Raw genomic sequence first — 13,901 nt, 5'->3', positions numbered from 1 at the left:
GTGTGGTATTGTGGTAGATCATTCCTTGATTTAGTGCATCAAACCAACGTGATCTTCCTAGATCGGTGTAATCACGGGTACATAGTGGGACTCTATTACTACCTTTCCCGGTATGACTTGCATTTTTAATTACATTAAAACCGTACTTCTCACACAATGTTAGTGCTATGGGAAGCAGAGCACATACATCTCCACGTTTGCTTTGGCGTTGGCTCGTAAATGACATAAAACCAATTGATCAGTAATTTTTAGGTGTTCAAAATGGACGAGAGTCTGTTTATGAAGTGTATCAATGGCGATAGCTGTGAAGAGATCGTAAAAGTACCAAAGATTTTAGTACATTTAAGGATAATGACAGTTCCGTAAATACAACAACACTGATTCACATAGCATTAGGCTTAAGATTAAGTAGAATTTATAAATCACAGTATGAAGCTCGATTTGATTATCACGATATTGTGTAAACGTATGGCACAGTGCTCAGTGTTGCCATCAAACAGATGAGTGTGTGGTTGGTTGGTTGTTTTGGGGGAGAGGACCAAACAGCGAGGTCATCGGCCCCATCGGATTAGGAAAGGAAATCGGTCGTGCCATGTGGAGTTATTTTAATTGTTTGTGTATCGTATATTCAGAAGCGGACATTCGGGACCGGCGCAGCATTTTGTAGGATTTCTAATTTATTTTTGGTATCAAATGAGAGTAATGTGAGCTTTAAATTTTCATTGGATGTCATATTGGTACGCTAAACACTTTCTAAACAGAATTGTTCTATAATCGATATGTTACGTCACAGTGGTTATGAGTGCAAGCAGTGCGCCCTTCGGTTGCTAGCAGCATTGCCGCAGCAGTAAGCATTATAGTAGAAGCTAGTGAGAGAGTGGGGTGTTCGACTGTGCTACTGTTCATATGTAAACAGCTTGCAGAGCACACAGAGAAAATGACAGAGAATGATGAATTGTGAAATATGATTTCTTAAAGAATAACTGGACAAGAGGAGATTGTTTTGAGTAAACTGTTGCTGCATTGCTTGCTTCCGTTTAACTGTGATGTGGCTGAAAAACAAAAAGTTTCTGCGGATTTTTTTCTTTATTTGTTTGGGTTTGTTGGTTTCATTATTCAGACAGGAATAAGTAAAGTTTTGTGTTCACATGGCTTGCACTCAGAGGGTATACGTTTACCACTCTTTTACCACTTTCAGTAATTGATCACTTGGCAGAGTAATATTACTTATACAAAAATTTTTTTTTGAAGGTGATTGTAATACACTGAAGTGCCAAACAAACTGGTACAGCTACGAGTATTGACATATAAAGATATGTACATAGGCAGAATATGGCGCTGCGGTCCGCAATGTCTATATAGGACGACAAGTGTCTGGCGCAGTTGTTATATCGGTTATTGCTGTTACAATGGCAGGTTATAAAGTTTAAGTGAGTTTGAACGAGATGTTCTAGTCGGCAGAGGTGAAGTGGGGATATTCCCATACGATCATTTCACTAGTGTACCGCGAATATCAGGAATTCGGCAAAACATCATATCTCCGACATCGCTGCGGTCGAAAAAAGATCCTGCAAGAACGGAAGGAACGACGACAGAAAGGGAATCGTTTAACGTGACATAAGTGCAACTCTTCCGCAAGTTGCTTCAGATACCAATGCTGGGCCATCAACAAGTGTCAGTGTGAGAACCATCAACGAAACATCTTCGATCTAGGCTTTCGGAGCCGAAGGTCCACTCGTGTGCCCTTGATGACTGCACGGCACAAAGCTTTAGGCCTCGCCTGAGCCCGTCAACACCTACATTGGACTGTTGATGACTGGAAACAAGTTGCCTGGTCGGACGAGTTTCGTTTCAAATTGTATCGAGCGGGTGGATGTGTACGGGTATGGAGACAACATCATGAATCCGTGGACCCTGCATGCCAGTAGGGGACTGTTCAAGCTGGTGAAGGCTCTGTAATGGAGTGGGGCGTGTGCATTTGGAGTGATATGTGACCCCTGATACGGTTAGATACGATTCTGACAGGTGACACGTACGTAAGCATCCTGTCTGATCACCTGCATCCATTCGTGCCCATTGTGCATTCCGGCGTACTTGGGCAATTCCAGCAGGACAATGCCACACCCCACTCATCCAGAATTGCTACAGAGCGGCCTCAGGAACACTCTTCTGAGTTTAAATATTTCCACTAGCCACCAAAGTTCCCAGACATGAACATTATATAGCATATCGGGGATGCATTGCAACGTGCTGTTCAGAAGAATTCTCGGTCCCCTCTTACGAATTTATGGACTGCCTTGCAGGATTTATGGTGTCAGTTCCCTGCAGCACTACTTCAGACATTGGTCGAGTCCATGCCACGTCGTGTTGCAGCACTTCAGCTTGCTCGCGGGGCCCTACGCGATATTAGGCAGGTGTACGAGTTTCTTTGGCTCTTCAGTATATAAAGTCTTTCAGAAGTTGCTGTGAAAGCTGTTCTCGAATTCATCGGTGGTCATTCCGAGGCCATCCACTGTGTGAAGGTGTGACGACGCACTGCAAGTTTCAACTGTACCAAACTTCATTAATCGGGTGCGTGTCGGCAGATACCGCTGACCACTCCATTCGGTTAATTTCTGGCTCCTGGTGTAAGATGTTCACCCCTAGGCACGATGTACTTGAGCAGGACCGTCCTGATTGACTAACCCGTCGCCGAAATGTATAGTAACATGACGACAGTTTAACTTAAGCACTCTTCCCAAATTGCCGTGGATGACTGAGGCGTTAGAAAAGGAGTACAACCAAAGGTATTTGACTTCCGTCCACAGTATCCATTTTATTTAAAAAAACGTCCATTGAAATATATTTCATAATAGCGCAACTCTCTCTCTCTCTCTCTCTCTCTCTCTCTCTCTCTCTCTATATATATATATATATATATATATATATATATATATATATATATATTCCTCAAAATACTGAAAATCGTCAGTCAAAAATTTCAAGTCAACAGGTTCTCAGTGTTAGTGCACCCGGACATATAACAACATAATCCACAGATACTGGCCAATATCTGTAACAATGAATACCTTATCAAAACTCATTAAAACTCCCATAGCGCTCAACACTGTTAAATCAAGTTCCCCAAATGCTGATTACAGTAGTATACCAAACAAGTTTTAAACACGTTGCACAGAGCCGTTAGGTAAAGCCTCTTCAAACATGTTAAAAATTAAAACCAATTCAGTGGAACAAATTACAAAGCTTACAATAACGACGGGCTGGCTGTAAGGCAATTACATCTGCCGAAGTCACAGCAGTTTTACGTCATACATTCCACATATGACGCCCATCTCTTACTGTCCAGTGCGGACACTGACGTCCGCTTTCATTACAACGTGAACCAACGTCATAGACACGGCCTTTCTCTTAATGCAGTGCGTTTCCTGAAACGTATGTACTTTAGACCTAGGCTAATGATACCATAAACAAAGAAAGAGATTGACATTAGCGCTTGCTGAGCGGCACTAACTTTCCAGATCTTGCCCGGAAAACGGAGTTAAAATATCAGCCCCTTAAAGTGTGGTGCAATAGTTCCAACAAATATTCATAAAGTCCAATGAGATGTGCAAAGCACTCTTAATCTCGCTTCAGAAAATGTATTGAAAACATCAGCCTTACCCACGACCCTTAAGTGTACTTGAGCTCTAGATTTGTCGCGACGATACAAATAATAAATCATAGTTCCACTTGATGCCTCAGATAGCTTGGAAAGAAATCAACAATATTGGACAAGACAAACATAAAAGTATTCTTAAATCAACCCCGACGAAGCATCGTAATCATTGTATCTCTTGAAGGGAGAAGAAATAATTACTGGTCACATCAGAGTGAAACCTTCCCGTCTCCTCTATATCTCTTTCGTTACGCAACCTTCCCTTCTACAATAACCTATGAAACCTTCTCTTAAAATTTCTATCTCTAACAAATGAGATCTTCCCTTTGAAATTAATTCTCTTTCTCAATAATAATAAGTGAAATCTTCGCATACAAACTTAAATACTGCTTGTTAAAAGTGATTTTCTGATTAATTTGACGAAACATAGAATGTGTCGTCGTCGTGGCCCTCAGTCGTTACCTGCAATAACCCAAAACTCTTCCTTACCTTTTTTACTGTTACTGGATAGCCATCTGACTTCTACGTCGAACTGCGACATGAATATACTTACTCTGTTTTACTATACTCTATTAGCTGCTGGTGTTCCGTCATAATAAGTGGCTGTATTTATTACTAAAGCTGAAGTTATTCTTTAATTAATTTGACTGAAGTTACGTAATTCATAGTTAAAATTTTTCTTGACAACAATAAACTTTTGCGAAGTTTTACGTTGATTGTTTTTGTGATGGATTATAATCAGTAATGCAACATTGCTGGCAAAAATTAATTATATTCTGAAAACGTTTCTTAAAATATTTACTGCTGGTAATGAAATGATTTTACAAACGTTCAAATGGGACTTACTCTTTACAATAATCTTACAACTAGCATTGCGGAAACATACCTTCAGTAGTCTTGAGTTTCTCAACAACAAAAAAAGTAATTCAATAATATTAGTTCCTCTTATGTTAATGGTTAGCTGATGTCTCTGTACATCCGTTTATAATCTCTTGTAAATCATAGCTGGTGGCTGGCAGGCACACCGCTCCTCTCAACCTCTCGCTTCAGACCTGCTACCGACTCGCTTCACATCTCGCTTACTATTGACTTCCTACGAACGCTGAAGTGCGGTCTCTCCCGCCAACAATGCTTTCTGGTGCAGAAAATCCGTGCTACTATTATAAAATGTATCAATGCGCGGTCTTTCCCGCTCTTTTCTTAAAATGTATCCATACGCGGTCTCTCCCGCCCTTTTTAAAATTACATCAATTTGCGGTCTCTCCCGCCAATAATACTTTGGTGCAGACATTCCGTGCCACCACAATTATTTCCAAAATGGAAAATTAATTAATTATTCCTACTTAATCCTATTAATAAAATATAAACATATTTAATAGATTGTGGTTTTGCAATGGACAATAGAAATATACACGTCTTACAAGAGTTGTAGCGGCAGCATTAACCTTCCATACTAAGCTTCTCAAGTAAGGGCGTACGCAGTAAATGCCGGTACTACGTGACCACAACGTACCGTAAAACAGACTTCAAACCAGGGCCGCATGTGTAAAAATAAAGTATTTTTCGTCCGACAGCCAAGATTAGAGCGCTCCTTGGCTCTGTAGCGGATGACTTGGGTTTGAGGAAGCCCGGTGTGTACAAGATCCCTTGCCACTGTGGGAAGGCTTATATTGGTCAGACAATCCGGACCATTCAGGACCGATGTGTTGAGCATTAGCGGCACACAAGGCTGCTTCAACCTGAGAAATCTGCAGTGGCGGAGCACTGTCTCACCGACGGACACAGAATGCTCTATGACGAGACACAAATGGTTGCCCCTGCATCTCGCTATTGGGACTGTGTTTTAAAAGAATCCATAGAGATTCGTTTATCTGAAAATCTTATTAATAGAGACAAGTGTTATTTTTTAAGTAAGACTTGGGACCCGGTTTTATCTGACATTAAAAAACAACGGTCTGTGTTTCGATCGTCGGAATAAAATTTTTTTAATTTTTGACAGCGATATCTCGATTTCGCCTATTTCCACCACTGGCGGCGCGGTATGTTTACTGCGCTAGAGGGCAGTTACGGCACCTTCTCGCGCACGCGTTGTGGGTCTTCTGCGGCCTATATAGGGGCCGCCGCTTGCGCTAGGAAGTCAGTTCCGGCGAGATCGTGCACCAGCACTCTCACCTGAGGATGGCGGCCAGTTGGACCGCGGAATTATTGTGTCATGAAGACGTTATGATCCGGCTGCATACCCGAGAAGAATATTATCAATATAAAGGCATACTCAGCCGTACGCCGCATTACGAATCTGGAAAGAACTTCTTCCGCCAGGGAAGCACTCAAATTTCAATGAAACGCCAACAAACATTAGCCAGGAGCCCGTTACCACAGTGTAGCTAAACATGGTTCTGTTAAACTCTGCATAAGCCATGTGTCATTTCCCAAGAGCTAACAGACTTCTCTCAGAAACATTTCGATATGAGAGACGTGTAAAAATGAACGTCCACTTGCGTTCCTTGCCTGTCCGCTACTCCGCACTCTTCACGTCACATGTCGAGGAGGCCCTCTGATCCCGTGATATCTCTGACGCATCCGCGATCGGCTGCAATAGTGCCAACCAACAGACAGCTGGAAAGAACGGCGGCGGCAGGAGGAGGGGCATGTCTTGAAGCTACACAGCTCTCAAATTACTCTTGATAACGAGGTGAGTCGTACATGATGCCGACCTTAATCTCACTGAACCACATCCCTGAACAGCCGGGATGCTTTGTATGCTTGAGGAGTGGCTCGAGACACTGAGAACCATGACGGTCCAAAGCACAAATAGCAAAATAGATTAAATGATAATTAAATCAAGACGCTAAACTGGCGACAGGCGTTGATAAACATCAACGGGGACAGTTGAAAATGTGTGCCCCGACCGCGACTCGAACCCGGGATCTCCTGCTTACATTCCAGACGCTCTATCCATCTGAGACACCGAGGGCACAGAGGATAGTGCGACTGCAGGGATTTGTCCCTTGCACGCTCCCTGACAGACCCACATTCCCAACTTTAAAGCCCACACATTACATTCGTAGTTTCCCCTGCCCATTGCACTCATTAATCGCGGTAGACAATCTTACCGAGTCCCGTAAGAGTTTGGGCAATGCGTGTGCATCCAGCACAGAAGAAGGTCAATGGCCGGTTAGCCTTAACTATATACGACGATGGTATCTGTTCTTTCGGACATGTCCGAAGGAACAGATAGTATCTTCAGATATAGAAAAATAGATGTTTGTAAAAATCATAGGTTTGACTTTTTAAACATGTCTCAACATACTATACTTACTACGAAAAAATATTGTAACCGGTTTATGTTATCGGTTTGTATGTGACAATGCTTACCAAAATGTCTCAAAACGCCGCGTATGAAAACGGGACTTCCCTTTTCTAATACGTCGGGTTCTGTTGGTGACAAAGACGTAGGGTCAAGTGTTATGGATAGCCCTTGGCCGAGAGACTATTTGTATACCGAACAAGAGGATCGTCTTACTGTCACTGTACTACACTACAGGATCAAAGTATGAATATAACACACTTCCTCGTGCTTAGATAAATGGAGCAGACCGGTTAGTTCGTTTTGCATTTGATATCTCCGGTGACTTGATGAGACTTATAGAGGCACCATCAGTTCTTGGGCTGTCACTGGTAATCCCCCCAAAAAGCCTTTTTTAGTAAATTTTCGCTGTCATCAGTGGACAAAAACCCAGCCGAGGGTTCCAAGACGGCAATGCGCAGCAAATGGCTGTAAGTTCTACGATGTATACCTACGATCCAGGTCTCGAACAACCTGGGAAATTTTCTCTATTTTTTCTCTGTATTTTCTCTATTTTTCTATAGATATAGAGGTTCAAAGTTACCCCACGTTAAATACGCACGTACAGTTCGGTGGGAGGCGAAAAAGTAATTTATGAAGTGACGTACCACGGAGAAATATAATGTAAAGTGTCTCCGTTATCATCAGAAGGGTTCTGAGAACTCCACAGTGTAATACTGAAACACACGTAAATCCCGGTCTGAAGAGTAAAACTAGTTTTGCGATATTTAAATTTCTCATACGTAAACTACCTAAATTTTAGTGACTCATCAAATTCATTTCATATGACTGATTGGTTCTGCTGTGGCAGAGAAAGGAGGGACACAGAGGATAAATGGTCCTATCGGATCACAAAAAAGGCGAATATGCTCCTCTTTATTAAGATACTCTGACTAAAAGGTGGGCTACCAGCTGCCTCATTCTACGTTCCTCAGAAACTTTAAATAATAAAAAACTTAAATAACTTTAAAACCGGTACAAACACTAAAATTACAAGATTAACTTGCCACCGAAGGTGCAACTTGATTTTAACTTCTAAGAAAAGTCTTACAGTGAAAGGGTGGCAAATTTATATACTAAAATGACCATTTAAATAAAAGCCCATGAAATGCAATCATACATAAATCTATACAGGGTTGGCCAAACATGCTCTACAGTACACATATACCGCCTCTCAAGATGACAGGCAAGATAAAAACATATTTCAGGAAATCGGCCGTTACACTTCAAGTAATAAATTTGTTGACGCATCGAATCCGAAAAACATGACAGAGGCAGCTCCGAACGACAGACAGACACTAACTAGCTAACAAATGCGGACGAGAGACAGACACCAAAGCTGCGACTGCCACAGCGGCGCCACCGCCAGAAACGGAGGGCGACTGCTTCACACTACGCACTGCGGCGTCCTATTTAAAACAGCAATTTTTGCCACGGCTCAGTGATGTACTCCAAAGAGCAAATAGAAGTTGAAGAAGTACTAGTTATCAATAAACACCAACCACAAAATCCTTACTAAATTCTTAATACTATGTAAATTGAAGATGTAAGGGGAGGAAAGGAACTATTGATGTCAACTGCCTCGGGACTTTATGCTGAATAAGTGCCTCCCCTCCCTCCATGAACCATGGATCTTGCCGTTGGTGGGGAGGCTTGTGTGCCTCAGCGATACAGATAGCTGTACCGTAGGTGCAACCACAACGGAGGGGTATCTGTTGAGAGGCCAGACAAACGTGTGGTTCCTGAAGAGGGGCAGCAGCCTTTTCAGTAGTTGCAGGGGCAACAGTCTGGATGATTGACTGATCTGGCCTTGTACCACAAACCAAAAGGGCCTTGCTGTGCTGGTACTGCGAATGGCTGAAATCAAGGGGACACTACGGCCGTAATTTTTCCTGAGGGCATGCAGCTTTACTGTATGGTTAAATGATGATGGCGTCCTCTTGGGTAAAATATTCCGGAGGTAAAATAGTCCCCCATTCGGATCTCCGGGCGGGGACTGCTCAAGAGGATGTCGTTATCAGGAGAAAGAAAACTGGCGTTCTACGGATTGGAGCGTGGAATGTCAGATCACTTAATCGGGCAGGTAGGATAGAAAATTTAAAAAGGGAAATGTATAGGTTGAAGTTAGATATAGTGGGAATTAGTGAAGTTTGGTGGCAGGAGAAACAAGTCTTCTGGACAGGTGCCTACAGGGTTATAAACACAAAATGAAATAGGGGTAATGCAGGAGTAGGTTTAATAATGAATAGGAAAATAGGAATGCGGGTAAGCTACTACAAACAGCATAGTGAACGCATTATCGTGGCCAAGATAAATACGAAGCCCACACCTATTACAGTAGTACAAGTTTATATGCCAACTAGCTCTACAGATGGCGAAGAAATTGAAGAAATGTATGATGAAATAAAAGAAATTATTCAGATAGTGAAGGGTGACGAAAATTTAATAGTCATGGGTGACTGGAATTCGGTAGTAGGAAAAAGGGAGAGAAGGAAACGTAGTACGTGAATATGGACTGGGGCTAAGAAATGAAAGAGGAAGCCGCCTGGTAGAATTTTGCACAGAGCACAACTTAATCATAGCTAACACTTGGTTTAAGAATCGTGAAAGAAGGTTGTATATATGGAAGAACCCTGGGGATACTAAAAGGTATCAGATAGATTGTATAATGATAAGACAGAGATTTAGGAACCAGGTTTTAAATTGTAAGACATTTCCAGGGGCAGATGCGGACTCTGACCACAATGTATTGGTTATGACCTATAGATTAAAACTGAAGAAATTGCAAAAAGGTGGGAATTTAAGGAGATGGGACCTGGATAAACTGAAAGAACCAGAGGTTGTACAGAGTTTCAGGGAGAGCATAAGGGAACAATTGTCAGGAATGGGGAAAAGAAATACAGTAGAAGAAGAATGGGTAGCTTTGAGGGATGAAGTAGTGAAGGCAGCAGAGGATCGAGTAGGTAAAAAGACGAGGGCTAGAAGAAATCCTGGGGTAACAGAAGAAATATTGAATTTAGTTGATGAAAGGAGAAAATATAAAAATGCAGTAAATGAAGCAGGCAAAAAGGAATACAAACGTCTCAAAAATGAGATCGACAGGAAGTGCAAAATGGCTAAGCAGGGTTGGATAGAGGACAAATGTAAGGATGTAGAGGCTTATCTCACTAGCGGTAAGATAGATACTGCCTACAGGAAAATTAAAGAGACCTTTGGAGATAAGAGAACGACTAGTATGAACATCGAGAGCTGAGATGGAAACCCAGTTCTAAGCAAAGAAGGGAAAGCAGAAAGGTGGAAGGAGTATATAGAAGGTCTATACAAGGGCGATGTACTTGAGGACAATATTATGGAAATGGAAGAGGATGTAGATGAAGATGAAATGGGAGATACGATACTGCGTGAAGAGTTTGACAGAGCACTGAAAGACCTGAGTCGAAACAAGGCCCTGGAGTAGACAACATTCCATTGGAACTACTGACGGCCTTGGGAGAGCCAGTCCTGACAAAACTCTACCATCTGGTGAGCAAGATGTTTGAGACAGGCGAAATACCCTCAGACTTCAAGAAGAATATAATAATTCCAATCCCAAAGAAAGCAGGTGTTGACAGATGTGAAAACTACCGAACGATCAGTTTAATAAGCTACAGCTGCAAAATGCTAACACGAATTCTTTACAGACGAATGGAAAAACTAGTAAAAGCCGATCTCGGGGAAGATCAGTTTGGATTCCGCCGAAATACTGGAACACGTGAGGCAATACTGACCTTACCACTTATCTTAGAAGAAAGATTAAGGAAAGGCAAACCTACGTTTCTGGCATTTGTAGACTTAGAGAAATCTTTTGACAATGTTGATTGTAATACTCTCTTTCAAACTCTGGTGGTGGCAGGGGTAAAGCGAAAGGCTATTTATAATTTGTACAGAAACCAGATGGCAGTTATAAGAGTCGAGGGATATGAAAGGGAAGCAGTTGTTGGGAAGGGAGTAAGACAGGGTTGTAGCCTCTCCCCGATGTTATTCAATCTGTATATTGAACAAGCAGTAAAGGAAACAAAAGAAAAATTCGGAGTAGGTATTGAAATTCATGGAGAAGAAATAAAAACTTTGAGGTTTGCCGATGACATTGTAATTCTGTCAGAGACAGCAAATGACTTGGAAGAGCAGTTGAATGGAATGGATAGCGTCTTGAAAGGAGGATATAAGATGAACATCAACAAAAGGAAAACGAAGATAATGGAATGTAGTCGAATTAAGTCGGGTGATGCTGAGAGAAGTAGAATAGGCAATGAGACACTTAAAGTAGTAAGGGAGTTTTGCTATTTGGGGAGCAAAGTAACTGATGATGGGGGAAGTAGAGAGGATATAAAATGTAGACTGGCAATGGCAAGGAACGCATTTCTGAAGAAGAGAAATTTGTTAACATCGAGTATAGATTTAACTGTCAGGAAGTCGTTTCTGAAAGTATTTATATGGAGTGTGGCCTTGTATGGAAGAGAAACATGGACGATAAATAGTTCGGACAGGAGGAGAATAGAAGCCATCGAAATGTGGTGCTACAGAAGAATGCTGAAGATTAGATGGGTAGATGACATAACTAATGAGGAAGTATTGAATAGGATTGGGGAGAAGAGAAGTTTGTGGCACAACTTGACCAGAAGAAGTGATCGGTTGGTAGGACATGTTCTGAGGCATCAAGGGATCACCAATTTAGTATTGGAGGGCAGCGTGGAGGGTAAAAATCGTAGAGGGAGACCAAGAGATGAATACACTAAGCAGATTCAGAAGGATGTAGGTTGCAGTAGGTACTGGGAGATGAAGAAGCTTGCACAGGATAGAGTCGCATGGAGAGCTGCATCAAACCAGTCTCAGGACTGAAGACCACAAAAACAAGTGCCGACAAGTGAAAATGTGTGCCACACTTACTAGTCGGTTGCTTTAAGCTCGGCGCCTTCCGGACATAGTTTTCACCGCTACTGCACAGAATATCTCGGCAAGAGTCTCGGCCAACCTACACTCCCAGCTAGCGCCACCTACCCGCAGTCGTCTGTGTCCTCCATGCTCGCCACTTTGAGATACTCGCAGCAGGTCGAACGTAACTGTGCATCTGTAGTGAAGGTCGTGGATTCAGTGCTCATCGAGGTGAAGCAGTTACATGAATCTTACCACTGACGTTAGCAATCAGAAGCGTTTAAGACATACATGGAAGGCACTACTACAGGCACAATAATACCTGCCAGTTCCCCAGCCTGTAACACACATGTCCGAAAAACAGACACCACGCATTCACATAAGCCATTAATGATCAAATACAGTTCCGTTATTCACCTGTGACGCACTTGCCCCTTTATGTAATTGTCCTGCGAAGTTGTGAATCTAAGCTGCCTGGATGATTTTTAAAGCTATATTCTGGTGTCTACGGGACACCCACAAACCCGTCGCATTACCAAATACTTCGTTATCCTGACAACACAAATTATATTAGTGCATGCTGGTTGCAGGAGAATTAATTATTATAGATTTAAATAACGTTCCCAACTCACTAGATTTGTATTCAAACATATATAAAGCTCATTATATCTTCATTCGATCTTCACGAATATTACATGTCCAAAGCGCTGTGGTGCGAAACTTTCTTCGTCGGTGACTGCCCTCAAAAAAGTTCTAAGTCCACAGCATAACAACACAAAAATTCTTTAAGTTCACAGTGTGTTGACGTGGGACTATTCCACCTTGTGATGCATCTAGCGTAGATCCAGCCTCTACCATGGCTCATCACTAAGTGACCACGAGGCAAAATGGCAGCCCCTTCTACACTACTGCCCATTAAAATTGCTACACCACGAAGATGACGTGCTACAGACGCGAAACATAACCGACAGGAAAAAGATGCTGTCATATGCAAATGATTAGATTTTCAGAGCATTCACAAAAGGATGGCGCCGGTGGCGACACCTACGACGTGCTGACATTAGGAAAGTTTGCAACCGATTTCTCATGCACAAACAGCAGCTGACCGGCGTTGCCTGGTGAAACGTTGTTGTGATGCCTCGTGTAAGGAGGAGAAAATCGTACCATCACGTTTCCAACTATGATAAGGGTCGGATTGTAGCCTATCGCGACTGCGGTTTATCGTATCGCGACATTGCTGCTCGCGTTGGTCGAGATCCAATGACTGTTAGCACAATATGGAATCGGTAATACGGAACGCCGTGCTGGATCCCAACGGCCTCGTATCACACTAGCAGTCAAGATGACAGGCATCTTATCCGCATGGCTGTAACGGATCGTGCAGCCACGTCTCGATCCCTGTGTCAACAGATGGGGACGTTTGCAAGACAACAACCATCTGCACGAACAGTTCGACGATGTTTGCAGCAGCATGGACTATCATCTCGGAGACCATGGCTGCGGTTACCCTTGACGCTGCATCACAGACAGGAGCGATGGTGTACTCATCGACGAACCTGGGTGCACGAATGGCAAAACGTCATTTTTTCGGATGAATCCAGGTTCTGTTTGCAGCATCATGATGGTCGCATCCGTGATTGGCGACATTGCGGTGAACGCACATTGGAAGCGTGTATTCGTCATCGCCATACTGGCGTATCACCCGGCGTGATGGTATGGGGTGCCATTGGTTACACGTCTCGGTCACCTCTTGTTCACATTGACGGCACTTTGAACAGTGGACATTACATTTCAGATTTTTTACGACCCGTGGCTCTACCCTTCATTTGATCCCTGCGAAACCCTACATTTCAGCAGGACAATGCACGACTGCATGTTGCAGGTCCTGTACGGGCCTTTCTGGGTACAGAAGATGTTCGACTGCTGCCCTGGCCAGCACATTCTCCAGATCTCTCACCAATTGCAAACGTCTGGTCAATGGTGGCCGAG

This window comes from Schistocerca cancellata, chromosome 1, assembly GCF_023864275.1.
Source record: "Schistocerca cancellata isolate TAMUIC-IGC-003103 chromosome 1, iqSchCanc2.1, whole genome shotgun sequence".
Taxonomy (NCBI): domain Eukaryota; kingdom Metazoa; phylum Arthropoda; class Insecta; order Orthoptera; family Acrididae; genus Schistocerca; species Schistocerca cancellata.
This window is presented reverse-complemented; position numbering follows the sequence as displayed.